This window comes from Hylaeus volcanicus, chromosome 1 (genome assembly GCF_026283585.1).
Source record: "Hylaeus volcanicus isolate JK05 chromosome 1, UHH_iyHylVolc1.0_haploid, whole genome shotgun sequence".
Taxonomy (NCBI): domain Eukaryota; kingdom Metazoa; phylum Arthropoda; class Insecta; order Hymenoptera; family Colletidae; genus Hylaeus; species Hylaeus volcanicus.
Genome location: NC_071976.1, coordinates 12,011,343 through 12,038,717, shown reverse-complemented (window position 1 = coordinate 12,038,717; position 27,375 = coordinate 12,011,343). Strand labels below are relative to the sequence as shown.

At 34.8% G+C, this 27,375-nt stretch overlaps 1 protein-coding gene across 9 annotated transcripts in view; it reads left to right on the top strand.

Annotated features, from left to right (window-relative positions):
* The window catches only part of LOC128874868 (R3H domain-containing protein 2-like), a 116,418-nt gene that overhangs the window by 60,944 nt on the left and 28,099 nt on the right, over positions 1–27,375 (top strand). For 2 of the 9 annotated variants that reach the window (XM_054120052.1, XM_054120042.1), the window contains exon 1: positions 13,788–16,142. The exons of 2 other annotated variants lie outside the window; for them this stretch is intronic. The gene's annotated coding sequence lies outside the window, so the exon portion shown is untranslated. Of the gene's footprint in view, positions 1–13,786; positions 16,143–27,375 lie in introns of those variants that run through there. 5 more of the 9 variants (XM_054120007.1, XM_054119999.1, XM_054119990.1 and 2 more) reach the window with 5 other exon arrangements.

Below are 27,375 nucleotides of genomic sequence, written 5' to 3'. Positions count from 1 at the left end.
AAATTAACAATTTAGATGGCTAAACCTTCATCTACCATGATTGGAGAGTCGTGGAAATAATATATGTATCTTTCCTAAACAGTAGACTGACTGAGCCGTTCGAAATACACGTCGAAAGGAACAGTGTCTCCTTTGTTACGAGATTAATTTTCGTACTCGATTTCAATGAAGATGCAATATCATCATTCGAAACATCTTACTTAATCTCGTGTAGTACGATATCCTATAACACGAATTCGTGCAAAACGTAATGCGTTATATGACTTATATGGGAATCTAGGGTATTCCGATGCTCGATAGGAGGGTAGGCCAATCGGTAGAGAATTAAAACAGCGTGTTGTGACAAAAAATAGTAACAGCAAACCGATTCTCCAGTTACATAAAAGGGGATGCGTATATTCATAGGTATATGTTCTTCACTCCCAACTCTGTTCCGTTTTCTTGTTATTTACAATTTAATGCTAAAAAATCGTGATTTTTGATCGGTTCTTGCTTATAAATTTTAAACTAATGCAGCAAAATGTCAATGCTCCAATGAGATAAAATGTAGGTGATGAAAATACCTACAGAATGAGACCGCGAACGTCTCAATCGGATAATGAAAAATTCAGATTGCGATTGTGAGAAAACCACCTATCCGAGAATCCCCGCCTTTTGCACACATAATGAACATATCAATCACTACTTGTACCTAAAAGGCCAGCGCTTCAGTTTAAAAAATGGCGGAGATACGAATTTTTGAAAAACGCCGAATTTTCCGGTTTTCCAGATTTTTCTCCGTTTCTCATTATCCGATCGAGACATTCGACGTCTCATTCTGTGGGTATTTTCATCAACTACATTTTATCTCACTGGAGCATTGATATTGCTGCATTAGTTTAAAATTTATAAGCAAAAAACGAAAAAAATCACGATTTTTTAGCATTAAATTATAAATAAAAAGAAAACGGAACAGAGTTGTGAGTGAAAAACATATACCTACGAGGGTAAATCAAATATAAACGAGACTTTTGTTTTTGATCGCGTAAATTTAAAGGGAGCGGGTGACCGCTTCTACAGTGTATTGTTTAGGATGTCAGGAGTGGGGAGAGCATGGCATTGTTGAGTTCAAACAAGTTTGACAGTAACATTCACAATGTCAGAGCAACAAGTGCACGTCTCAGTTGCGCAACGCATAATTATTAAATTTCTTACCCATGAAGGCGTCAAACCAGTTGAAATTTTGCAAAGATTGATTGTACAGTTTGGGGATCAAACACTATCAAGGAAGGACGTAAACAATTTGAAAATGTGAAACACGATCGCCGTCCTCGAAGCAGCATTGCGGATGAGAACATTCGCACGATTCGAATCCTTCTTGAAAGCGATTGACGTCTGACACTTTCTGAAATTACAGCGCAGGTTGCAATAAGTTATAAGAGCTGTGAGCTTTTAATGGAGGTAAAGGTTGCTTATCGTTCCAAAAGACGTGACCAACCGATGCGAGACGTCATTCTCCTCCACGACAACGCTCGGCCCCATACTGCAGCTCTAACTTGCAAAACATTAGAGGAAATGAGATGGACTCCACTTGACCATTTTCCCTACAGCCCTGACACCCGCAATTGGCTCCTAACGCAGCACTCTTCGTTTTACGATACTGGGATTAAAAACCTTCCAATCCACTGGGAAAAGTGCATTTCCAAAGCAGGAGATTATGTTGAAAAGTGATACGTGATTGGATATTTTATTACGCTGAATAAAAGTATTTTAAAAATAAGGTCTCGTTTATATTTGATCCGCCCTCGTATTAATCTACGCATCCCCTTTTATGTATCTGCACAATCGGTTTGCTGTTACTATTTTTGTCACACAAAAATGCTCTATTGATTGGCCTAGGGATTCATTTTCGCTCTAAAGTTTAGAGCGAAAATGAATCCCTAGGCCAATCAATAGAGCATTTTACTCTAAACGATCTTCTTCCTGCGCTCAATCGCGCTCGGCGTCTGTATCGATCGGAACGCGTTAACGCGTTAACGCGTTTTTAGCGTTAAGGGAAACTGTTTGCGTAACCCGGTGTCGAGATATTGGTAAACTGAACGCACCCTTCGGGCCGTTTTAGCCGTTCCGTGGACGTCATCCTGATTCTAGGGAACAGGCAACCGATCGAAGTGCCACCTGATTCTGGATGCGTCATCGGGAGGAATAGCCTGGGTAATCGCGTGTCGAAAACGATCGAATAAGTCGATGCCAGAGCCCAACCACTTTTCCGTTTGAATAAAAGATAAGAAATAATTATTCACAGAGTTAGTACGGGAGTTCTTCGAACGACCGTTTTTCGATTTGTCGCAGGCGATAAATCAATTGTAATAACTAACATACGTAGGAATGAAATGACTTTTAAACGATTTGCAGTTTGACAACGTATATTTTATTGTCTGACTTTTACAACTGTCTCGACCGAACTGAACTCCGAATTATTATAAATAACACATCACACCGCGTAACCATGCAACCATTGCATTCACAGATACACTCACACGCTTACCCTCATATTATATATCACACTCCTACACATGTGTACTGTTAATGTATAACTATATCTATATATGTATTTTTAAATGAAATAACCAACAGAAATTAATTATATTAAACTAGAGTTGGCTATCGAAGACTGTAGTTGAATAAAAAGAGACAATTTGCCCTAGCACGACTGATTTTCATTTGATTCGCATATGGTTCTATAAGTCTCACTTGTAATTTGACCAAAAAGCAATCAGAAGTATTCACTGGCACGTATGTGTTCTACTAGAGTTGAAAGAGTTAACCCTTTGCACTCGAGGCTTTGTTTTCTGGTATCTATCAGCAACTCGAGATGCTTTCTTAGCATTCTATTGTCACGAATGGTAAGATTATATTGACTTCGAAAATGAGATCTCTAATTTGAGATTTGAAAATCAGGTCACCTTTTCCTCAACGACAATCATTTTATTGACACTTCGAGTTCCAAAGAAATTAAAGCTAAAGGAAACCTAGTGGTGACTGAGAGTCACCTCTCGAGTAAGTTTCTCTTCTCTTGTTCCAATAAATTATTTTTTCAAATTCAGACTTTTTTATTGATTCTACTCCGAAAACATCGATTTTTTGTTGTATGAAATTGATCTGCAATTTCAATATTTATCCGTATACCTAGGTAGATTTTCATGAAGTAGTCTCTAAGAATGAAAATTCTATGGATACATGTTCAAAAACAATTATTATTCACCTCGCACTCAGGCTCTACACACGGCTAAGAGAGACTTGAGGTGTCGAAAAACCAGTTTTTTTCCTAATTGGGGTAGTTCAGGAATGTCATAAAAAAATACATCAAATCCAACATCAAGCTAATTTTAAAGTGACAAGTCGATTTTTGTTGAAAAATATCGATTTCTGCTTAAAAACGCACGTTTTTCTGCATTCAAACGTCATTTTCTCCCTAAAATACTACTGTAAAGTTATTTTGATTATACCATTGAAAATCTGAGATTTCGAGGAAGTTTTTCTCGAAGAGTGCCCGTGAAACAACTATATATTTGAAACCGGAAAACGGATACAGGAAAAGTGAAATTTTTAGAAATTGTCACAATTTAAAGTTCGACCTAATTTTTCACTTTTTAAATCCACGTAATAAATTTTGGTTTGGCTTCAAGGAGATTCGAAATTTAACGCTTTTTCGAGTGGTATATTTAGTCCTAATTTTGCACTGTATGTTGATGGAGTTATGGTCGGATAAAGAGTGTAAAGTCGAAAACACAGAAAAAAAATTAAAAGTAAAAATACTCCTAAATAAGGGCTATTTAGGAAAGTGTCTAAGAGCAATTTATTAGTTGTAGAATTCATTCCCTGAGTTTTTCCGGACTTAACTGTAGACACCCTGTATATTCGTGCAATCCATGCTCCTAATGAATTATTTTTTATGAATTTCAATATACTATATATGTATATACTATTGTATATACTATTAGGTAAAGTACATAGGGTTTTTTTTTATTTAATGTAAACTTTCGTTTTTATTCACAATTTACTATTTATTTTTTGACCAAAAAGTGAGTTATTCCTACAAAATTTGTTTTAGAAAACAACCCTTCTAATCTTCTAAAAACAATCCTTCTAAATCCTTCTAAAAACAACCCTTCTAAATCTTTCTACTAAATCAGAAATTTGATCTATTAGAGGAGAAGTTTCGTAGCATTTCTTAAAAACGAAAATATGTTTTTTGATCCTCGAGTATTTTTGTTTTCCATGGTAAATATGCGCTGGCGAGGCGCGATGCTTTTCGAAAGGAGGACACCCTGTATTATTCCAGGGGATACAGAGGTGCACGACCTAGTTACGCTTGGGCGTGTTATATAGGTCATAGACACCATTCGCAGCCGGTGATACGTACATGGCACGCACACAGCTACGCGTTCTGGGATTATAGTAGTTTCCACGGAAACACGGGCTTCCGAATATGGGACAGTAAAAGTTTTACAGCTAACGTATATACCAGTCTTTCGGACAATTATCAGCCACGATCAGACTGTTACTTGGCTTGAAAATCCGGCAAAATTAACTGAAACGAATTCTTCTTACGAACATTTCTGTGTTCTTTCTTCAAACAGACAATTTCGCAGAGATTTGACAAATCTTCTCGAAGAGATCGAATTTTTATCGTGACGCCTTATCTTCAAAGAGTAAGATGAAGAATAAGTAAGAATAAAAGAAGAGGCATTGTTAATATTAAACTTACCGACATTTATTCATCGTGTTTATTTATATCATGATCGATTAAATGACTGATCTTTTTTAAACAGTGATTATAATCAAACGTGAGAACTGGTTCAAGTCCACCATAACTACGTTGACAGCCCTTATTTTTTTTATTAAGGTACTTGTTTCGAGATAGTCACATTCAAAAATATAATTGGAAACATTCGTAAAAAAAAAATATATATGTATACATATCGAATTAAGTAACCTCCTCCTTTTCGAAGTCGGTTAAAAATACACTCTTACTGCTTTCACATAAGTCCACCGCAACTACTCTACGTTCAGTTTCAGATTTTAATGAATTATTGGGTTGTGTGGAAAGTCCATGTCGATTTTTGGTAGATGGTACAGGTTTGAATACAAATAGAACGAAAACGAATAGCATATTTGTTTTATACTTGTGAAAAACAAATTGGAGTGAAACGGTTAAAATTCTTCATTAAATAAATCTACCAGAACAACTACCTTAAAAAAACAATCCTAAAGCCTCTTTTAGAAAACACTTTATATAAGATAATCATTTTCAACAGGGGTCCATTTTAATTACATTCTGGGCATTTTTAAACCCAACAGAGATTTTTCAGTCTTCTGTTACTTGTGACCTGTTCTGTATATCTTGAACAAAAAATTTCTTTTGCTCGAGGCAGGCTTTTTCTGCAATATGTATACACCCTTTAATGGGTGGAAATGTTGTGGAACAAAATGGTACCTATGTAATTCAATAAATACAGTGTGTCGTAAAAATGTTGGAGGTCCTTGAAAGGGGTGGTTTGAGGGGTTATTTGAAACAACTTTTTCCTTAGCGAAAATGTTGTCCGAGACTTCGTTAAGGAGATATTAACAGAAATCCTCGACCAATCAGAGCGCGAGTATTACTGGTGGAGTAGTATAGGCCGGGTCCACAGTAGTATAAGCTACTCCTTAGACTGTCGCGCTCATACGCTACGGCCGATCGCACACGGCGCAACCGATTTGAAATTAGTGTTGTAAACCGTTTGCGCTCTTTGTTTTACCTACTCCACTATCTCTGTTTTACCTAGATCCACGGTCGCATGCAACTATGTAGTTTCAGAGTGGTTTAAAACTGATCGGTTGCGCCGTGTGCGATCGGCCTACCGCGAGTATGTCAGTGGAGCGTCCGCGCACAGTGTGCGAAATCCGGATAAAATGGACAAAAATCGGTATCTCTGTCAATTCTGCATCAAATTTTTAGAAAATTGGTATCTTTAGGTTGTTTTGGACGTAGATTCCAAATTTTAAATCGAAATGATAAAATTCAAAATGGTCGATTCAATATGACGGACCGAAAAATCAAAACTGAATGGATTTTTTTGAAAATAGATCTACATGAGTTATTAGAGATGCTGATTCTGAATTTGTATTCAGAATTGTGAAATTCAAAACAACTGATCCAACCTGGTCAAATCCGGAAGATGTGGACAAAAATAGATAACGTATTGAATACTGAATGAAATTATTTGAATACTGTTAGTCCAATGTGTGTTTTTTAGGATCGCTTATTTCGAATATCATATTGAAATTGTGAAATTAACAATACTGAATCTAGTATGGAAGACATTTCACATGTGTATATGTTTTAATGACAATTTCTGGATTGTTAATAATGAACATTACCTTTGAATTAAACAGTGACTAGATTTGGTTTAATTGCTATTTTAATTATATTTGAAAATGGATGCAATTATAAGGCGGATGAGCGTTAACGACAATACTTAAATATAAATATCAATTTATATTAAATAACTTTTAACTCATTTTATTTGTTTTTCTTAAATTTTAGAATCTTTAGAGATTTCGTTCATTTCAACAAAAATTGAAAATCGATTTTTGTTCTGATGTCTCCTTAACAAAACCTCGAAAAAATTCAAATGTGCCTTTGAATTTTTCTTAAAAATTGCTACGAACTTTCTGAACAACCCAATATATTTCAGTAACGGTGCGGTCAATAATTGTTACTTTTTTTAAAATACTTTATAACTTTGTTGTTTCTAACATATCAAATTTTCAGTAAGATTCTAAATTGCATTTTCATCTAAACTGATAAAATTCACATGAAAATGTGTATGGTCCATGATAGACTGTGTCGAAAATACACAATTTTGATATCGTTTTTCATCAAACTGGGACGGTCAATTTAAATCTAAATACGCTTATATGATTCATATTTAACCAAAGAATAATGAAGTGAAGTTTTGTAAAAATATGATATTACATTAAGGAGGCTCTACAGTTACGCTGTAAGTCAATATAGAGTTACTATAGTCGCTTGATTCACGTAGTAGTAGATCTGGCATAGTATTTGAAGTATTACAATTGTTTGCAATTTTATTTCAAAATAAAAAGAAATTATGTTACACATTGAGTTTTAGTCGTTATTATATCTATTATATTTATATTGTATCATAAAGTAATATAAATCAATTATTTTCAGACAAAGTACAGTACTGTTTGAACGCGCGTTTTCTAATCTTTCGTACAGCGTGTCGGATTTCTCATACTATATCAATAGCAGAAGACAAAACCCATTATGCTAGTATTCTTTAATTTATTATTAATACTACAATTATCAATTTATGTTCTTTAGATATTTTTCTATTATGCATCAAATTTTCGATCCAATCTCGGCGTCAATTACTTTGTAGCACGTAATTGAGTATGTTGAAAACGCATTTTCCCATAAGAGCCCACGTTAAAAAGTGAAAAATTGAAACATTTATTTCTTAGCTTTTAGGTACCCTAGTCTTCCTAAAATTTGTGTAGGTCTTTTTGGAATAAAATCTAACCCGTATACAAATTTTTATCATTTTCTTGGCGTTATTTCTATTTGCACTAGAGCCTCGTTAAATAAATCCACGAAAGAACTACCTTAAAGCACCGAGCGCGAACAAGGACGCAAAGACTTACGGAACGGTCTAATACTCGGACGTCTGGAAATGCTTTTCACTTGGACCTTCGGTTTTTCGAATATCCTTGGCTCGAATCGCGTTACTAACGTTAAAAGGAAAACAGCAATCGTCTACAATTTTTTTTTTCGCGGCTGGAAAACCTTTTGTCAGCGACTCTTGGGAACGCGATTGCAATACACTTCTTGGAATGATTTTTTCCAGCGACTCGGAGCTGAAAAGAACAGCGCGAGAAACCCTGACAAGAGTAAATTTGTCATCCAGACCTTGCCCGTAGGCTTGCGTGCGCATTACCGAGTAATTTGTAACTTTCAACTCTGCCATATGGATCACGGTTAGGAGCTGCATCGATCGTTTTCATTTAAATCAACGTTTCTTTTTCCGAGAATAACTTCTTTGTCGCAATATGTTAGACGATTCGTGCAAATGGTTCGTATAAATTCCGTATAAAAATATACAATAACAATCAATGGCGATAACGTTTTCTTTCATTTTTTTTTTTTTTATTTATTTATTTATTTGAGAGGCTGGTCCAGTCTATACACTGTCCTATTGATAGAGAAAGAAAGACGCTTTGAAGACAATTAAATGTTTATTAGAACAACAAAAAGTAAAGTACTTTAATAATACGTTTAAGTATATTTATAAAAGGAAACACAAAAGAAATTAAAGTAAACCAGGCATTCAATAGTACACACGCGCTCGGTACATACGCTGTACTACCTTTACTCTCTTTTGTTTGATCTAAAACTGCTATCCGCTTTGGCCGCGCGGGAACTACAAAATATTAAAAAATTACGCATTTTCAATATTTTTTAATCTGGATTAACATGGAATCAACACCTACGTACTCGTGTATTTCGATACCTGAGTACCCGTGTATTAAAAATACACAAATTAAAACACGGATCCATGAATTACCCGTGTACCCAGGTATTTCGATACATGTGAAGTAGGGATCTCTAGTTTTTACATCTCCTAAAAGATAAATACACTTCCTACCATTTGTTTTATGATTAAAAAACGAAATCCTATAGCCCTTTTTACAAAATGTTTTAATTATAATCTCAATTGTGTAACAACAAAACAAAAAATGAAAAATTGATTATAAACACATAAAATGAAATATATAACGGGGGTGTAAGCATTGAGAAATATTGTAGAAAGTGTATGCAAGATCTCGATGGATGTTTGATGCACGAGGAATTCCTGGTGTAAAGTTTCCTGTGTCGTCTCTGCAGGAAGCAGGTGGGTCGGATTAAGGTTAACGTTTCCTTCCACTTCGAAATTTCAATTTGTGGAACATGGATTCTGTGTTTGTACACCCAATGGGGATTGAATCAGCTTGTTTTCTCCCTGTTGCGACAACAGGGTTAAAAAGCGCTCACTGCTATTTCAAGAGTACATGGACAAAAACAATCGTGATCCATTCCGAGTCTAAAATGATGTCAGGCTGTAGTATAATAAAATTAAATAGCTATCTCCGTTGTTTTAAACGATACAACAAAAAAATTGTTCTGATTAAACTCTTTTTAGTTTCGAAGGGGCAATATTACCATCGACGCGAAAACTACCTTAAGGTCGCATTTTCCGAAATTTCAGGGTCTCCGATGGTTTTTTTAAATAGGATGGTGTATTTTTTATTATTGTAAGCTTGTAGCTGATAAAAAGACTAATTCAAACATGTATTGTATAATATGTAGACCTTCGGCTGATCTTCGAGGAGTTATTCTTATACGTAGAATGATACTTCAACGTACAGAGTCGACATATTACATATTATACAGATTTCAGCTTGTCTTTTTTATCAGCTACAATATTGCAATAATAAAAATTTTAGAAATATATTATTAATATTTATTTATTAAATCATACAATTTAGAATGTATCCATAACATAAGGGAAAATAAATGATATCACAAAGGAACAAAGAGTGTTCTTAGAAATATAAAATAATATTAAGATGAACACGCTTCCACTGCGACATCATCCTGAATACGTGTCGGAAGATTCGGAACAAAATTTACAGACTTCGCGTACACGCAAGAGTTAGAGAGATTGAAAATCTAACTTACTAAACTAACTGATCGCGAACCGCCACCTGCTGTACCATACTTAATGATTTTCCGCGACAGTACATTCTTTTTATTATCAGAAAACTCATTCATTGCTTCGTGACGCACTAAGATCCAATTGTAACGGAACATTTTTTTGTTACTACAGTAAAATCTTATACGAACAAATTTGTATAACGATAAATGTACAGAAACCATCCCCACTACAGACCACTGTAAATCTAATTTCACTTTAAACTTAATAGTTTAAATACACAAATTGTCGTGAAAATTGACTACCATTTTGCAATAAAAATATGTTAATGTTAATACATAATTTATACAAATGAATTTTTCTGAAAACTAATTATATTCCTGCTAATCTAAATCTAATCTCACTTTACACTTTACACTTTTGCACTTTGCACTTTGCACTTTATACTTTACACTTTGCACTTATTATATCTAAAGATCTTATTACAAGTTCGCAGCCATTAGCTCTCGATATTATTCGCGACGTAGGATTGTTCGTCACGAATAATACCGATTACCAGGTCTCACCACGTGGAGGTTGCTGCGACTAGAGACCCGGAAATAGAAGGAATCAAACTTCCTTCGATCTCCCTCTACATACAGTATATATACGTAGATGCATACTCTACATAGAGTTGACGAGCTTAATACTAAGTACGAAACCGTGGAAATCAAAGAAAACAAAGTCCCTTTGATTTCCAAAGTCCAAGTCTGACTCTGCCAAATAATTATTTGAACTAAGAGGAGTGAAGCTAAATCGCGCCACGACGCGACCATGAAACTGGACTTACAGAGTCAGTCCCGTTTCCTCTGGTGGGTCTGATTCGAGAGAAAGACGATCAACGTCTCCGCCAGTACTCTACCCCCTGCAAACCTGCTGCCGAGGGCCCAGATCCGACCTTACAGTGTACGACGTAGGTAGCACCGCGTCGGGTTGCCCTGCCCTGGCGACACCAGCTATGTCTGACAGTCGTAAAGTCCGAAACGGAGTTCTACTCTCTGCACAACGTCAGGAGTCCAGGACACGACTTGCATCGTCTGACGGCTCTTTTGAGCTGCGCTGCGCCGGGAGCCTGGACTTGGCCTGACGCGTACAGAGAGTAGAAGATTCCTCGGAGGCGTCGATTGACCCTCTCTCAAATCAGACCCACTGGAGGACGGCAACCGATCTCGGCCAGTCACATGGTTGGTCACTACACTTATCACATGAAGCAATAGTGACCGAAGTGGAGCACGATGTTACGAGCCCAATATGGACTTACGAACAAACAAAACAAGTTGATTAATAATTACTTGGCAGAGGAGACACTCGTACACACAACCTTAAAACTAACCAAACCAAACTAAGATACTAAGGGAAACTACAAATAGGAGGGACGCGAGACGCGGACTCGCCGATCGCGAAATCCATATCGAACGAAGGATCAACGACGAATGAGCTCTCGCCCCTCGCATACCTGCTTGGGTGCGGTCGTGCGTTGTAGCTTGTTTGTGCGTATCCAACTAGAGAAGGGGAAGGGCGAACAACAACCGCGTGACGTTGGATCCATCCACAAAAGAATTTACGAAACATTAATACCACAGCATAATCATATTCCCCATAATTGTCTAAATAATAAGTATTGTTAATAATTAATTTAACTATTGGCAGAAATTAATATTTAGTTGGTGCAATCAGCAGATATTAAAATATTGACAAATTTTTCACGATTAATGTCTCGAATGAATATTTATTCCTAACCACAATTGTTATTAATATTTAATTGAACACTGATGGTACTGTATGTATCATAAACGTTTAATTATGTCGAATTAAGTTTTAATTGTTTCAATCACTTGATATTAAAATATAAAAAAATATCTCACGACAAGCTGTGTAACGGGACATATTTATTCTGTTACTACCCACCCATTTCATCGCCTCACAGCATTTTTCACCATATAACGTGACATGAATTTCGGCTGTTCGAAAATAAAAAGATTTTCAATCTTGAAAAAAAACCCATGGGCCCTTTCCCATAAACGCTCTCCAGAGAATTTTGGCACGAAACTTTAAATTTACTTTACTTTTCTAACAAAAAATACTCCACCTCGTTTAAGAAAAGCCATCGATGACCTTGAAATATTCAATTTTTTAGATTTTGAGTTCAGATTTATAATCAGCGTTCCTCGAAACCCTTGTATATCAAGTTTCACCAAAATTGTTCGAAAAGAAAAATGTATATTTGTACACCTTTGAATCTCCTAAATATGAAAATGGACCAATATAAAAAAATACATATCATATATTTTTCGATGTGGTACACGTATGCAAAATTTCAAAAAAATTGAAAGTGGACACCAAAAAAACTTTCCTTGTTAGTTTGTTATCAAAACTTAATGAAAAAGCTACAATCAAGGAGACATCTCCTATGCTGAGATGTACAGTGAAGTCTCCATAAATCCACAAGCTTGGGACTGAACTTGTGCGTTTATCGTAGACTTCGTATGTTCTCTGATGTTTGCCGACAAGCGTCGAACGTAGAGAAGAACAGCGAATAAAGAAGAGGATGGAGCGAAAACACCAGGGTATGTCAGTGAGACAATTTAATGCAACGATGAAACTTTTGTATTATTAACTTTTTTGTTGTAAAACTTTTATCATCGTGTTCCTGACATTTTTCTGATTAAAATGGGACCAAACACGATATAATTCGGATGATATTTACCATGTATCTTTTTTTTAGTTAATGTTCTACGATATATGATATATAATAAGTTGTTACAAGTAAATATGTTGCGAATTACGTCGTGTTTGGTCTCATTTTAATCAGAAAAATCTCAAGAATATGATGGCAATAGTTTTACAACAAAAAAGTTTCACCGTTCCATTATGCATTTTTGCTCCGTCTTCTTCTTTGTTCGCTGTCCTTTTCTACGTTCGAAGCTCTTCAGCAAACATCAGAGAATATACAATCATGTTACACTGCTCGGCGATCGAACTCCTTGACTCATCAAGGGGATGGGGATGGTTTCTGTGCATTTATGGTAGAGAAATTTGTGCATTTATAGAGACTTTACTGTATACCTTCTCATTGAACGCGTTAAAAGGTTACAACCACTTTGCCTATCTCAATATTCAGGCTTCTTCAAGAATTTTTATTGAAGCGATATCAAGATTTTATTTACGTTGATGTACATTAATGTATTGTATAAGTATTCAACTAGAAAATAATTTTTTATTTTTTTCATTTTGACGAAAATGGCGGTTTGACAGACGATTAAGTGGAGCGTCTAAAAAATAAATGATTTTGCTGTGGGCATGATAATTCAAACCAGGTTCAAGTTGGAACAGTGAAACAAAATTAATTAGTTTCCTTAGTTCAAAAGCTAGTGAAATACATAGCCGTTTCTAAAAATATACATTTTTAATAAAATGCCATCGTTCCAAAATGAAACATATAAATTTAGCCTAAAATTGCGTAAAAAATACAAATATTATTATATATAATACAAAATTATATTATCAATATAATATATATATTAGATATTAATATTAATATATATAATACAAAAATCCTACGAATTTCACTAGAAAAATAGGGATTCGAGTCGATTGGTCGAATGGTTTCCGTTCTGCTCTTACACTTTTGATATCGATTTCTAATTAACGCCATATCATTTTCGTATATAATAAAGAGCTTTTCAAAAAATTCCCAAAGATACGAGTGTTTGAAATTTTCCTAGGTAGACATAGCCCCATTTACCCCTGAGGAGGGCGCGGATTTGTACCCGGAAGTCTCGGATAGTATCAATCGCGGCACAGTGACGTCGCTGATCAGAAGTACGACCCACCGATTCATTCCACACCCGGTACAGTTCGAGGCACGCGCACGCGTGCACTTGCTCGGCATACATACCCCCTTCCTCTCTCTTACTCTCTCCAGAACCATTTTCCCTCCATCTTCATCCTTTCTCTCTCTTTTCGGAATCATTTTTCCTTTATATCCCTCGCTTTATCGTTTCCTTTACTTCCCTCACTCGCTCTCTCAATATTCCCACTCTCCCATGCGTCCATCTTCGTCGGTTCTCCTCGAATCTTTATCCCCTTCTCTGTCGCTCTTGTTCGCTGGGTTGGCCAAAGGTGTCCCCTTCCACGGGCTCTCTGTCCCTCCCGATGTACGAGGGCGTCTCTCTCGCTCTTTATATCCTCCCTCCTCTTTGCGTTCGCGATTGGAGAGACCCGACGAGGCGCGCGCGGTTTCTCTCTCAGTCTCTCGCGCAAAGCGGTTTCGTGGCGACGTGCACCGTGCACCGAGGTTGCACTCGATAGATTGTGGCTGGTCCAGGTCTCCTCGGTGTCTCTCTATCCCCTTTGTCTCCGTTTCCCTCCTGGTTAGGTTGCTCCCGTATCCTTCCTACTTCCGTTGTCCACGCGCGACCAGTTTCCCCTGATAGATTCTCGAATCGCGTCTCGTTAGTGTCGTTTGGTGTCCGAGGCAAAGATGGACCAGGGCAGAAAAGAACCGCGGTGGCTGCTGGTAGACACCGCTCGGCCGAGATAGCGGCGAAGAAGAGATCGCCTCGCCAGTCGACAGAGAAAGAGTGTATTGCTATTTTCGAGACGCCGTGGAGCCCGGCCAACGCGTGCGTCCGGTTTACGGTACGCAGGGAAAAAAAGAAGGAAAAACCAGTCGAGGATTTCGCGGGCGGAAGGTCGTCGGCTGGTGAAAGATAGATCTAGCGATCCACGATCTGTCCGGAGCGCATGTTCGCCACTGGTGCACGGTGGCTTGAAAATGAAAACACGGAAGCGATACTACTCGCGCAGCGAAACTGTCAACTTGAGTGCAGACTCGTAAAAACGTGAAAATTGAAAGTTTGACGGAGATTTAGTTGGTGATTCAGCGAGAGTGATCCGAGTTTGTCGATCTCGCACGATCGAGTATTGACCCGCGTTAACCTCCAGGCTCGAGCTTGGAAAAATTCGTTGGGTTTGCAGCGATCAGCCGTCGCGTCGCGAGATCGGTGATCGACGATATTCTGGCTTCGAAAAGAATATGTTTCACGTTGAATTCTTGAAACCTGTCCGATAACTAACTTACTCCGTCGCTGTTCTCCGTTGCTCAATTCGGGGAATTCGAGTCGTTTTTTATTCGAGAGATGGGGGAAGACTCGATAAACTAATCGTGTAACTTTGCGGGGATTTAGAAACGTGGAGAGTTCGTTTGCTTGTTGAGAATGGTCAAGAACGAACTTTTTCTTATTTCCCAAAGTGCAAACTAGGTCAGCCCCTTTATTTCGCTGATACGCTGATACGCTGATACCTGTCGTCAAAATAAATAATTAAATGAATGTTAAATACATGTCATAATTGATATTTCTCGAAACTGGTCTTTTGGATACACTTTCAGTTTATCGTTTTAGTTCATCGTTAGCGACACTAAAATAGTGTATAAACAGTGTTTTGGAACTTACGTACTGGAAGAATAGAATTGTAAAGTTCTCCTGCACCTCGACAATTGGTTTAGTGTGTATCGTAAAAACAAGCAATACTAACTTTGATAATATGTTACCGTCGGAAGTATACCGAATCTCAATTTTTTTGTGCAGAAGTTTAGAACCAGTGATAATTGCATATTATTACAATGTGTAAATTAGGATGTAAAAGTAATTTAATCCTTTCTTCAAGATTTCTTTGTATAAATTCTTTTACAATGTGTCGCGATTAAAACAAAGCCAAAGCACTAATAAAGGTCGGGAATAAAATCCTTATTTGTCAAGCGATGATTTGACTAGCTATTTTTTTGTTTGTTTCAATGTTTTTACCAACATTGCTGGTCTTTCATCGAAAATAACGACATTAATACAACCGAGAACATAATAACGCATAACGAAATTAAAATCTAATAAAAGTGCACGAGTTTAAGAGATCTTACAATTCCTAATACGACGTTACTTCCTGTTCGTTTAAATTCCTTTGCGGAAGACGAGTTTGCATATCGGGATATATTTCGTTCGTTGTGTATAAGTAACAAAGGAATCGATTTTTCTGTGAAAGAAGAAGTTCGCGCGACAGAGAGTTGTTAATTTTTAGATCTGGAAGACGACTGAAGTTTTGGAAATAACAAGAACAAACTGAAAACGGTGAAGAGTGAATGGTTCCGTGTTGTAATCGACGATGATCGTCGAACCGATAGCGAATTGCACGGGAATCATCGATGATTGCGCGAACGAAGCCGTAAAATAGAGTTGAGTTTTGAAGAGAGAAGAGAGAAGAAGAGGATGACACTGTTGAAGACTTAACTGTGTTTTCGAGTCACTTTGCCGCTATGGTTCGCGCGGTATGTCAGTTACTCGCCATGGAGATTGGCCTGTGGAGGTTGGTTGTGGTTTTTGTAGTTTCAAACGGAAATAGTCGTTTCGGGCGAAAGGCGGCGAACGATTAGATTGGGACGTACGGTTACTTAGTTGAAGATACGTTTTTATTGAACAAAAGTATATAAAGACAGAAAATTAGAATATAAACTGTATGACCACTCAAACTGTGTACATGCTTCCAGAATTATTCTCTGTAAACCATTGAGGTCGTTAACGCGTACATACCGATATCATAGAGGGCCCACTCGTCCCACTCTTCGCCTATCCATTACCTTAAGGAGGAAGTCTGGTCCAGCTAATGTATTTTTCTAATGAATATAATTTCCAGATATAATTAATTTTTGTTATTGAAACTTTTTTTTTTACATATAAAGGGACGTTCAAAGAAGAAAATTTGACAGTGTAGATTTAATTTGAATGTATACATACAGTGGGTGTAGAAAGTATTCGTATACTGATAAATTTCCAAAAAAACTGTGTAAAATTGTAATTTATTAACATATTTTTTATAAACAATGACATTCTACATATTCTCGGAAATCTCTAGAATAGATAGTTTACAGAAAAAAAAAATAGCTATTTATATAAATTGTGAAATGAACAAGAAGAAAACAATTAATAGATAGAAATGTTGAAGCAATAAATATTCGCACAACTGTTTAAAAGTACTTCACTGGAAATATGATGTTTTCTAATTCGTACGGAGCAATAAACTAATGTGCTTACGTTACAAACTCTACTGTAAATGGTTCGTCATAAGAATTGTATAAATACTTATTGCTTCTATACTTTTACCCACTTTTCGCATTTTTTTTGTTAATTTCACGAATTATATTAACTAGTAAATGTTGCTTGGACTATATCTATCTTAGATACTTCCGAGAATATGTAAAATATCATTGATTATAAAAAAAGAAGTTAAGAAACTACAATTTCGAACAAAAGTTTTTTTGGAAATTGATCGGTGTACGAATACATTCTACACCCACTGTATATAGATATAGTAGTCGCAAGGAAAGGTTTCGGTCAAAATGGTGGGACGCATAGCTCATCGAATTTTTATCCGATTCACTTGATTCAACGCTTAATTTGAAGGTAATTAAGTTTATATGCTAATGAACCTCGACTCTTAATGAATTATTATTATAGCATAAAGTTATTGCAAAATAACAGCCGACATGTATCGTTCATTTTCATGTTTTTTGCCGCCATTTTTGCAATTATCAATTCTTTTTTTTTTGCAAATTGAGGTTCATACACATTTTACGTACCTACTAAAGAAAAAGGTTTTCTGATTTTACCTATCTAATGTTTTCCCAGGGCTCCACGTATCCCATCGTTTTGACCGAATCCTTTCCTTGCGACTACTACTACATCTACGTATATATGTATACGTTCAAATTAAATCTACACTGTCAAATTTTCTTCTTTGAACGTCCCTTTATATGTAAAAAAAAGTTTCAATAACAAAAATTAATTAAATTTGTAAATTATATGCATTAGAAACATACTGTAAAATTTAAAATTATTGTAATAACCTATTTTTGCATAACAAATTTGATTACCGATAAATGATAACGAAAATTTTAATGAGTTTGATACCGTGCATCGTTTGTTTATGGTAATAATAAATCAAACAGGTCGAAACGTATGCACGTTTAATAATTTATTTTAATCAGCAATGTGTATCTATCGGGAAAAGTAACAGTTATAAATTAATAAAGTGGAATTTCTGTTGAAAATCATAGAAGCAAGAACAACGAAATTCAGACAACAGTTATGAAATATTTTTATTAATTATAGTCTTCTGTTAACATAGTTTTATTTACATTTGGTTAGCGCTGCTCGCAATCGGTAATAATTTGTAAAGTAAATTTCTTGTTCTCGTCATTGTTAACTAATTAATTAATCATTATGCTCTCTCGTTGATTCAACTCCACGTTCCACAATTTTTATGTTCTCTAATGTTTGAATGCAGTTTTGTATCAAAACTCATTTTAATCGCCATAAACGCCTGTAAATGTGAAAGCAGTAATAATCTGGTAAATTCTTAAGCAACCTGTAAATCACATACAGGGTGGTCCACGTAACTAGCTCACCTCGATTAACATCTAAAGTGTCCTTTTCATAAAAAATGCCACGTGGACTACCCTGTATACATATACCGGTATGTATGTTAGTCTCAGCGCATGACACCCCTAATTACAGATCCAAACTATTACTAAACAGCTAATAATTTTGTATTTGTTACTCGTAGAATAAAACCTAGAATTTTAATTCACTGGTTAATCGAATAAATTTGACGAATAAATTGCGATACGTTGGTTTTATTCATCATCCATTATTAGAATAAAATTGCTCTCGCCCCCAGCCGTAATAACAAACCGAAAAAGATTTTGAATTTACTCTTTTACGTCTAATCGCTGCTAAAGAAGATAAAGCAAACGAAACTCGATTACTTAGTACACCATTTACTTCATTTTCTTGGTGAAACAATTGTAGAAAGTGTTTGTTATAAGTATAAAAAACACGTTACTAGAAATGAAATATACTGAAGACAAATCTTGACACCTGTTTTATTTTTCCATCTTTGAGACATAAGTACTCATCATCGCTCAAATTCTTGACAACTTCAACTTCAAAATAAAAGAAACGTATGAAAAATGTTAAAAATTCAAGAAGTTATGTCAAAAATGAAGAGAACTGCTGTGGCCTGTATAGAGAATAAAGTAAAAAATATGTTGAGAAATATTATACTTATTAATAAATATTTAAAAAAAGAAAAAAAAACACGTAAAAACATATCACGGAAAAGGAACATTAGTTGCTGTAACTAATTACAGCCAGTGTAATAAGTATTCATACAGAACCAATTCAAAATAAAACTTTATGTATTTATTTTATTAATAAATGTTAGGGGAAGAAATAATTAACCAACACTCCTACATATTTTTAGAGTAGAATTTGCGTAAATTAAAGTTTTAAATTAACTTTTAATGTTAGCCTCTTATTATTTCTTTTCTTATTAATTTTATTTTAAAGTGGTTGCTGTACGAATACCCTTTACACTGACTGTAGTTACAATCAGCCTTCATTAAATATTAAAGTATTTTAAAAACTATAAATAAATTAAAAAGAAAATATTCGTTGAACAACTGAAACCCGCGAAGCGAAGCATACAAACTCGAACTGACCACTTATGCCAGTTTAGATGACAGACATTGATATTTATAGTTATGTAGTGCAACGCGCAGTATTTTAATTACTTTAATCAATAACTCTACAATTACCAATATTTGACATATGACGAGAAGGACACGCAATCGATCATCCTGCAAAAGTAGGTTAAAATAGGAGCGCGACATGCTTGAGGCCTTTTCTCGCAAGATTTGAACTGAACGACTGAAACGACTTTCACTAAATCGAGTTTTTCTATTATACGCTGATTTCATCCATAAAGCAAAAAATGTCGAATATATTATCTAAAGAGAACAAATTGAATATGTCATTTCGTTTTGTTTCTTCTGTAATATTAGGATGTCCCAAAAGTTTCTTTCGTTTTATTAGTAATTAATATATACACAATATTTTATGTTGTATGTTACATTATTGAATTGTGTACGATTCATCTCGATTCATTACTGTTACAGCATCAATGTCTAAGAAATTAGATTGTCTATTTATATAAACACTGTCACAGAAAATACTTGAATGCAACTTACGAAAGAAACTTTTGGGACAACCTAATACATCAGAGGATGTGAGTTGATAACACAAAAGGATGAATTTGTCTACCCTTGGTCTTTATTCCCCTCTTTCCGAATTTAATTTTTAACCCTTTCTCCTTGAGGCCTTTTTTTTGTATCTACTAGCAACTCGAGATGCATTCTTAACATTCTATAGCCGCGAATGCTAAGCTTAATCAGGTCGCCTTTATCTCTCCGACAATTATTTTATCGAGACTTCGAGTTCCAAAGAAACGAAATCGAAACAAACTTTTTTTTTTTTAAATTACTTTGTTTAAGGTCACATCAACTACATGGTCATTAATGACCACGTTAATATCTACAATTCAATTACAATTTATTCATTATTTCATATTTCGTTAATATATCTACTAGTTTGAGAAATTCGTTTCTGTTGAGAATCGTCTGCATATTATTTGAAAGTTTGAACTCTACTCGATCGTGCTGCATTCCTTGACATTCTTCAATTAAACGTTTAACTGTGAGAGTTTCGTCACAAAAGGTGCATGATGGTGGCTGTGATTTTGTTATACTGTAGCAATGGGTTAGATTTGTGTGGCCAATTCTCAATCTTGAAACAAACATTATTGTTAGTCGATTTACTGCGTCAAACCTAATGGTGACTGAGAGTCACCTCTCGAGTGCAAAGGGTTAATTTCATATAACGTTTCTTTATTATTGCCTAATCCGTAAGATGGGTTTCATCTGTCAATAATATTACATCCTGCATTGTCTAACATGACTTACAATGTTTGTGTTTTATGGTTGAAAACCATTCTGGTTTCGTTTTTCACTTTTAAATGTAATCAAACGGAAGTGAACGAGTATGGATACATTTGATTACATTACTCTCTGAGCTACGGGATTGTGTTAGCATTTGATTACATTTGTTGCTGAGTCATAAGATCATTTTTGCATTAATAATAAATTAGTTTCGCCTTTCCTGTATTTTAGTAAGTTGGTTTTCAACCACTGTCGTTCAATCTAGGATTGGGGACCTGTAAGTTTTCATTTGAATTTTTAAATTTAGTTTTACATTCCTTCTCTAATATAACAATACGTTTTGTAACTTAATTGTAGCATATGACTTTTAATTTTGATTACATTCGACTGTTCCGTTTCATTTTGGATGTTTCGTTTAAAAATTCTCTGGCAGAAAAAGATACACACAATATTCGTCATGTTTCATTTTGAGATTTTATTTGTACATTTGCATTTCGAAGGGACACACTCTCTTTTCTGAATGAATCGTCGCACCGTTGGTCTCATAATTGATAAATATTAATTTGTTGCAACCTATAAGGGAAAATTATTATTAAACTAATATACCGGGTGTCACATCTAAATCAGGTCACTTGAATATTTATTACAATTTTGATAATGCAACAAATATTTCACATGCAATTTGAATGTTTTGGAGAGGCCTATACGCTGCAATATACGTATATTATTATATGTATATAATTCAACAATCTCCTTAAATGCACAAGCTTCTCCACGATATATGGACAGTAACATGATCAGTTGCTCTCAGAACTGATAAATATTAATTTGTTGCACCCTATAAGGGAAAATTATTATTAAACTAATATATAGGGCGTCGCATCTAAATCAGGTCACCTGAGTATCTCTCACAATTGTGATAATTCAACAAATATTTCACATGCAATTTGATTGGTTTGGAGAGGTCTATACGCTGCAATATACATATATAATTCAACAGTCTCCTTAAATGCACAAGCTTCTCTACGATAAATGGACAGTAACACGATCCGGGATCGGATATTACAATGAGACAATGCTAATGCAACGATCAGCCTTTGTTTATTATTACCGTTTTTGTTGTAAAACTGTTGCCATCGTATTCCTGACATTTTTCTGATTAAAATGGTACCAAACACGACGTAATTCGCAACATATTTACTACATATTGTCTCAGCGAAATAATCCCGGTGTTGGTCGCCATTTTCGCATATCGCACCGTCCTCTTCTCCATTCGCTGTCCTTCTCTACACTCGAAGTTTGTGGCAAAACATTAGAAGATACAGTAGCGACTGAAGAAGGCATGGAAAATGGGAGACCCAAAACATTGCACTCGAGTGTTTTTATGTGTTTACACTTGACACGAGTCGAGCGTCGAACGTAGAAAAGGACAGACAGTGAAAGAGAAAGAGGTTCGAGCAAAAAAAAAATACTCGACAGGAGCGTATCAATCGGTGAGGATCATATTACACCGGTGGTCGGGGCTACTCGAGCAAAACTACGGGCAAAAGAAATATGAATGGGCTGGCAGCGGGGGGGAGGTTGGTATCTGAGAGACATACAGAGTGTCCCAGCCTAAGTGAAAAAGAGCTCTAACTCCAAAACTATCGGCCGAATGGAAAATTTCAAATATGGAAATTGCATGGTAAAATGGGCCTCATGTTTTAGCGAGAAGGAGTTTTTGTTAACTTTGTTATTTAACGAGATATAATGGTCGAGTTTCGTTTTTCAAATGGAACTATATATTTTTTGGTTGTACCATGCGATAGTACTTTTCAAGACGAATTCATTATGCTTGAATGTATTTACCCGATTTTTATTACTTTTCAAGATAGAACGCTTCAAAGTTTGCTAATTTTCAAGGAAAAAATTCGGGCGTTCCCATTGATGCTGTAAGCACCATGCGGTTCTTGAAATCGATAAGCTCTTAAATATAGTTTTCGGTAATGTCTTTTAGGTTGGTAACATTGCTTTTACAGGAAACGTGGTGTTCGTTAAGAAACGTGTTGCGATCTCATAACATGGAACGTGTACTTTATTTTCTGTTTTTTAATTACATTATTTTTAGTAAAGCTGTGCTGTTTTTAATATAACAAAACCTCATGCAAGTCCAACAAACGAGATATGATGGTCAAGTTTCGTTTTTCAAATGGAACTATATATTTTTTGGTGGTACCATACGATAGTACTTTCCAAGACAAATTCATTAAGCTTTAATTCATTAAGCTTTAAGCTTTGAAGTAAGCTTCAAAGTTTGCTAATTTTCAAGGAAAAATCTCGGTTCGGCCAGGGGCGCACAGTGCGGAATAAGTGGAGAAAATTCAATATTAGTATATATCACAATGTGAGACAGATTTCTATCGTAGAAAATGTGTGGAAATTGTTATAAATAATCATGTATCAATCATTTGTATCCATAATACAATCTTTATCTTTAAACAAACATATAGACAAAACGGCAAAAAATATCCTGTGTTCTCAACATATTTGGATACATAATTTGTTATATTTTAAGAAACTTATAAGTTTTTTTTTGCAAATACTTGAAACGTTTGGTTTTACATAATTTTTAATAAGGGACCGTACGGTTGGTGTAGGGTCGCAATTGGAAGTTAAAAATTCTGATTTAATTGATTTATGGATTTCTATAAAAATTATTTTTCACGTCCTCAGCCAAAAGGAAGCATAGTGTGTTAAATAACATATGGGTGCAACTTATATTATTTATGAGAAAAAAATACCTAAAGAATTCGAAATATAGTCTACTAAAGCGACAATTCTACAATATTACATCATTTTCCTGTATAATAATCATAAACTCATACATACCGTTGGATTCAGAATAAAAAAACGCTTTTACTGATCCAGAAATAAATCAAAATTTTCACAAATTTCAAGGAGGGGGGGGGGGTAATTTAAAAAAAGAATTTGTTTCTTTTTTAAATTGTTGGTATAGGTTTATAGGCCTCTGAAAACAGTGTAATGTTTGCTTGAGTATGCAACATCCGAATGCTCGGATAAAAGGGTTAATTTCTCCCTCAAAGGCAAAATTCGCACGTACTGAGGATGGTGTAATTCATAAGAAGGTACCACAAACAAGTATACGAAGTTTCATCAAAATCGGGGTTTGTTAATTTTTTGTGAAATTTGTTAATGTTGTTGTGATTTTATTAATGCTTATGTTTAATTTTAATTTTTTTTGTGAATAAATAGCAATATATTTATATTAGTAATGAAATTTTGATTTTTGTCCAGAATTTTGCTATTTATCGCTTGGGATTCTAGGCCCAGAATATTGGGATTCTTCTCATTTTCCTTCCTTGGGCCTAGAATCCCAAACGAGATCCTCCGTATCGATTTCAAGAACCGTATGGTGCTTACTGCATCAATGGGACCGCCCGAATTTTTTCCTTGAAAATTAGCAAACTTTGAAGCGTTATAGCTTGAAAATTAATAAAAATCGGGTAAGTACATGTAGAGAAATTAGATTTATTTAAGTAGAAATTCGAGAAAAAATCGACAAAACCGTGTAAATAAACTTTTAATGTCGTTTCTTTGTTTTTCAGGTAGGATAGGGTAGTTATAATGTAAAAATGTAGAAATAAAGTACAGATGGTAATCTGAGGGAGCCATATCTGGAGAATATGTCGCATAAATGAGAATCATTTTTGTAGCCTCATATTTCTTCAACTCAGCATTTTTCTTCAACTCCAATGCAAAAAGAATACAATGTCTAATGTGCTCTTTCTGAAACTTCATGGTGCGAAGTATTGTTTTCCGAGATTATATACCAATTAGGTTAAAGTTACATAGTGAATTTAGTAGCGTGAAGCTAATACCTTACGACACCGATCGGCGGGACAAAAATTTCAATTTGAAATGTAATTAAAGCTGAATATATGTAAAGGGACCGAACTTATTTGTACACCTAATATATAGCTGCAACTGTGAACATGTTTGTTCGGGACGAAAGCAGCAACATAACAAAAAAATACTTACAGATCCTCAATAATTACTTAATATAAATCAATTTAATATTCTAATTAGTAAATTTAGTAAATTTATTGATAAAATTTAAGGCCAGGGTCTAAGTGTTACTAAATGAAAAGGGTGATTTTGACTAATTGTCATTAATTTACTTCATTAAAATATACATGTTTTAAAATAGAGAAAACATATAATTGAATAATAGACACAGAAATTTCTAATATTATTAATATAATTTGAACAATAACCACGACAGTGGTTGAAAACCGACTTACTAAAATATAGAAAAGGTAAAATTAATTTATTATTAACGCAAAACTAATTTCATAGCTCAGCGACCAATGCAATCAAACGCTAACACAATCCTGTAGCTCAGCGAATAGTGTAATCAAGCACAAAGCCTGTCGTCTACAATCATTTACTCACTTCCGTTTGATTACATTTAAAAGTGAAGAACGAAACCAGAATGGTTTTCAACCATAAAAGAAAACGAAAATCGACTGTAGGTATCCCGGAAAATTCAAAAAGTCACCTTACTTTTTTATCAGACCTCGTATATCCTCGTGCTTCTCGTTAGCTTCGAAACGTGTCGTTCTAACAGTGTGTGTTTTGGTATTCGAAGCGTTGCACAGTGTGATATTTCAGCAATCTAGCTGGACGAAACTTACGTGATCCAATATCTCGGAAACTATTAAGTGTAGGAAAAAATGTTGTACATGAAAATTTTGTATCTTTTAATGAAAAATTCACATATATAATTAGATTTTAGAAAAATTTATTTTTACATATTATGTATTAACATTAATACATTTTTACTGCAAAATTTTAGTCAATTTTCACGACAATTTATGTATGCAAACTACAGATCAAACTACGGAATATGTATTTTTTGAAATTTTGTTTTCTTATATTATGTTAATGGAATAATACGATAATGAAAATTATCTTATTTGTACTGTACTTATTAGGTTGTCCCGAAAGTTTCTTTCGCGAGTTGCACTCAATTATTTTATGTAGTCGTGTTTATATAAATAGACAATCTAATTTCATAGATATTCATGTTGTAACAGTAATGGAGCAAAATGAATCGTGCACAATTCAGTAATGTAACATAAAACAAACTATTGTGCATGTATTACTTATTAATAAAGCGAAAGAAACTTTTGGGACAACCTAATACATTCTGTGCGACTCAACACCTAGTCTTCAAACCTATTAGGGATCCGTTCCTTTTCTTAAATGTGCCTGCTGTGTTCCAACGGGTGCTCAATTTGCAAAATTAAATCTTTATTAAGCCACTTGTGGTGTCTTCTTAAAACATACTCCCTATTCCGACAATCTTTTTGTCATTTTATATTTTCATTTTGAAAGAATGCCCCTTCATTTCTTTTAAAATTCCATTTCGGAATTGTCTTTGACATTATTGGCATTCAATTCTTCAGTAATATATTCCGAGAATGTTTCCATATTTTTAAATTTTGGTTCCAATTCTATAAGCTGAAAGTAATGGAGCTAACGTGTTGAGCTTCGTTTGTTCGGAATATAAACGCGATCGTTTCAGAAAATAAAATAATTCGAAACTGTATTTTTTTATTTTCGTAATAAAGACATATTGTAAATATGATACCAGTAAACAATTTTGACAAGATCTTCCAATATTTCTCGGGTAGGCGATATTATGTGTACTTTTTTAAGATTCCGATTTTCGCATGACTTGCGTTTTCTCAATTGTAATTCGAAATATTTAGATTCCAGAAGTTCTAACCTATCGTACTTAAAACACAAATAATTTTTCTTTAGTTTGAGGCTAATTAGATGCAAAAATATCAATTACTCTTCAATGGAGAACGATTTGAATTTGAATAGTCGGAACGAGATGCAGTTCCCCTACTGGTTTGCAATTAAAAAATTATTAGTTGTCCACATTTGTCCACGTTCTGACTGCTTGTGTTCGATAGCCTATGAGTCTAGCTTTACGTGCAAAAAACGTGCATCTCCAACACGATCAAATACTATGTTAAAAGTCTAATCATATCTCGAGAACAGTCATTGAAAAACACGTTAATTGTTACAAAGGTTTAGAAGGCCAATAAAATGGATTTTGAAAAAAAAAACAAAACGTGTGAAAATATCTTGGAAGACATACAAATTTAATACATCCACTCAAATATCATTAGAGGATACTGGTACAATGCAGTTGTGAACTGAAGTCAAGCGAACGATACGCGTCCATAGGATGAAACACTGTGTGCTCGAAGTTCAGAGCCTATTAATTATTAACTATACCTTATTTTTAACTTCCCGATTTATACGGAAGTTATTGTATTTGCCCCTAAAATGAAAAATCGATTTTTTAGCAGATCTCCATGTGTCAAGGTCATTGGAGTAATTTTAGCCTATTTTTAACAAATTGTTCGTGTGTGTGCGTGCGTGCGTGCGTGCGTATGTATGTACGTATGTAAACAAATTTTTCGTTAACGTTTTCTGAGAAACTAATAGCGAGATCAAAATGATCGATGATGCAATCGATGTGTATCAATCTAATTTAGAGCTGATTAGATTTTGTTCTAATTCAGTCCAGTAGTTTTTTAGTTTTTTTAAGAAAACTTAACTCGATAATGCAATCTAGATGGGAGAATGTAAATTTATGAGTGAATAACTAAGCGGAAATAAATAATATACATATATATACAGGGTGCTCCAAAAGTATGGAAACAGTCAAATATTTCATTTGTGATT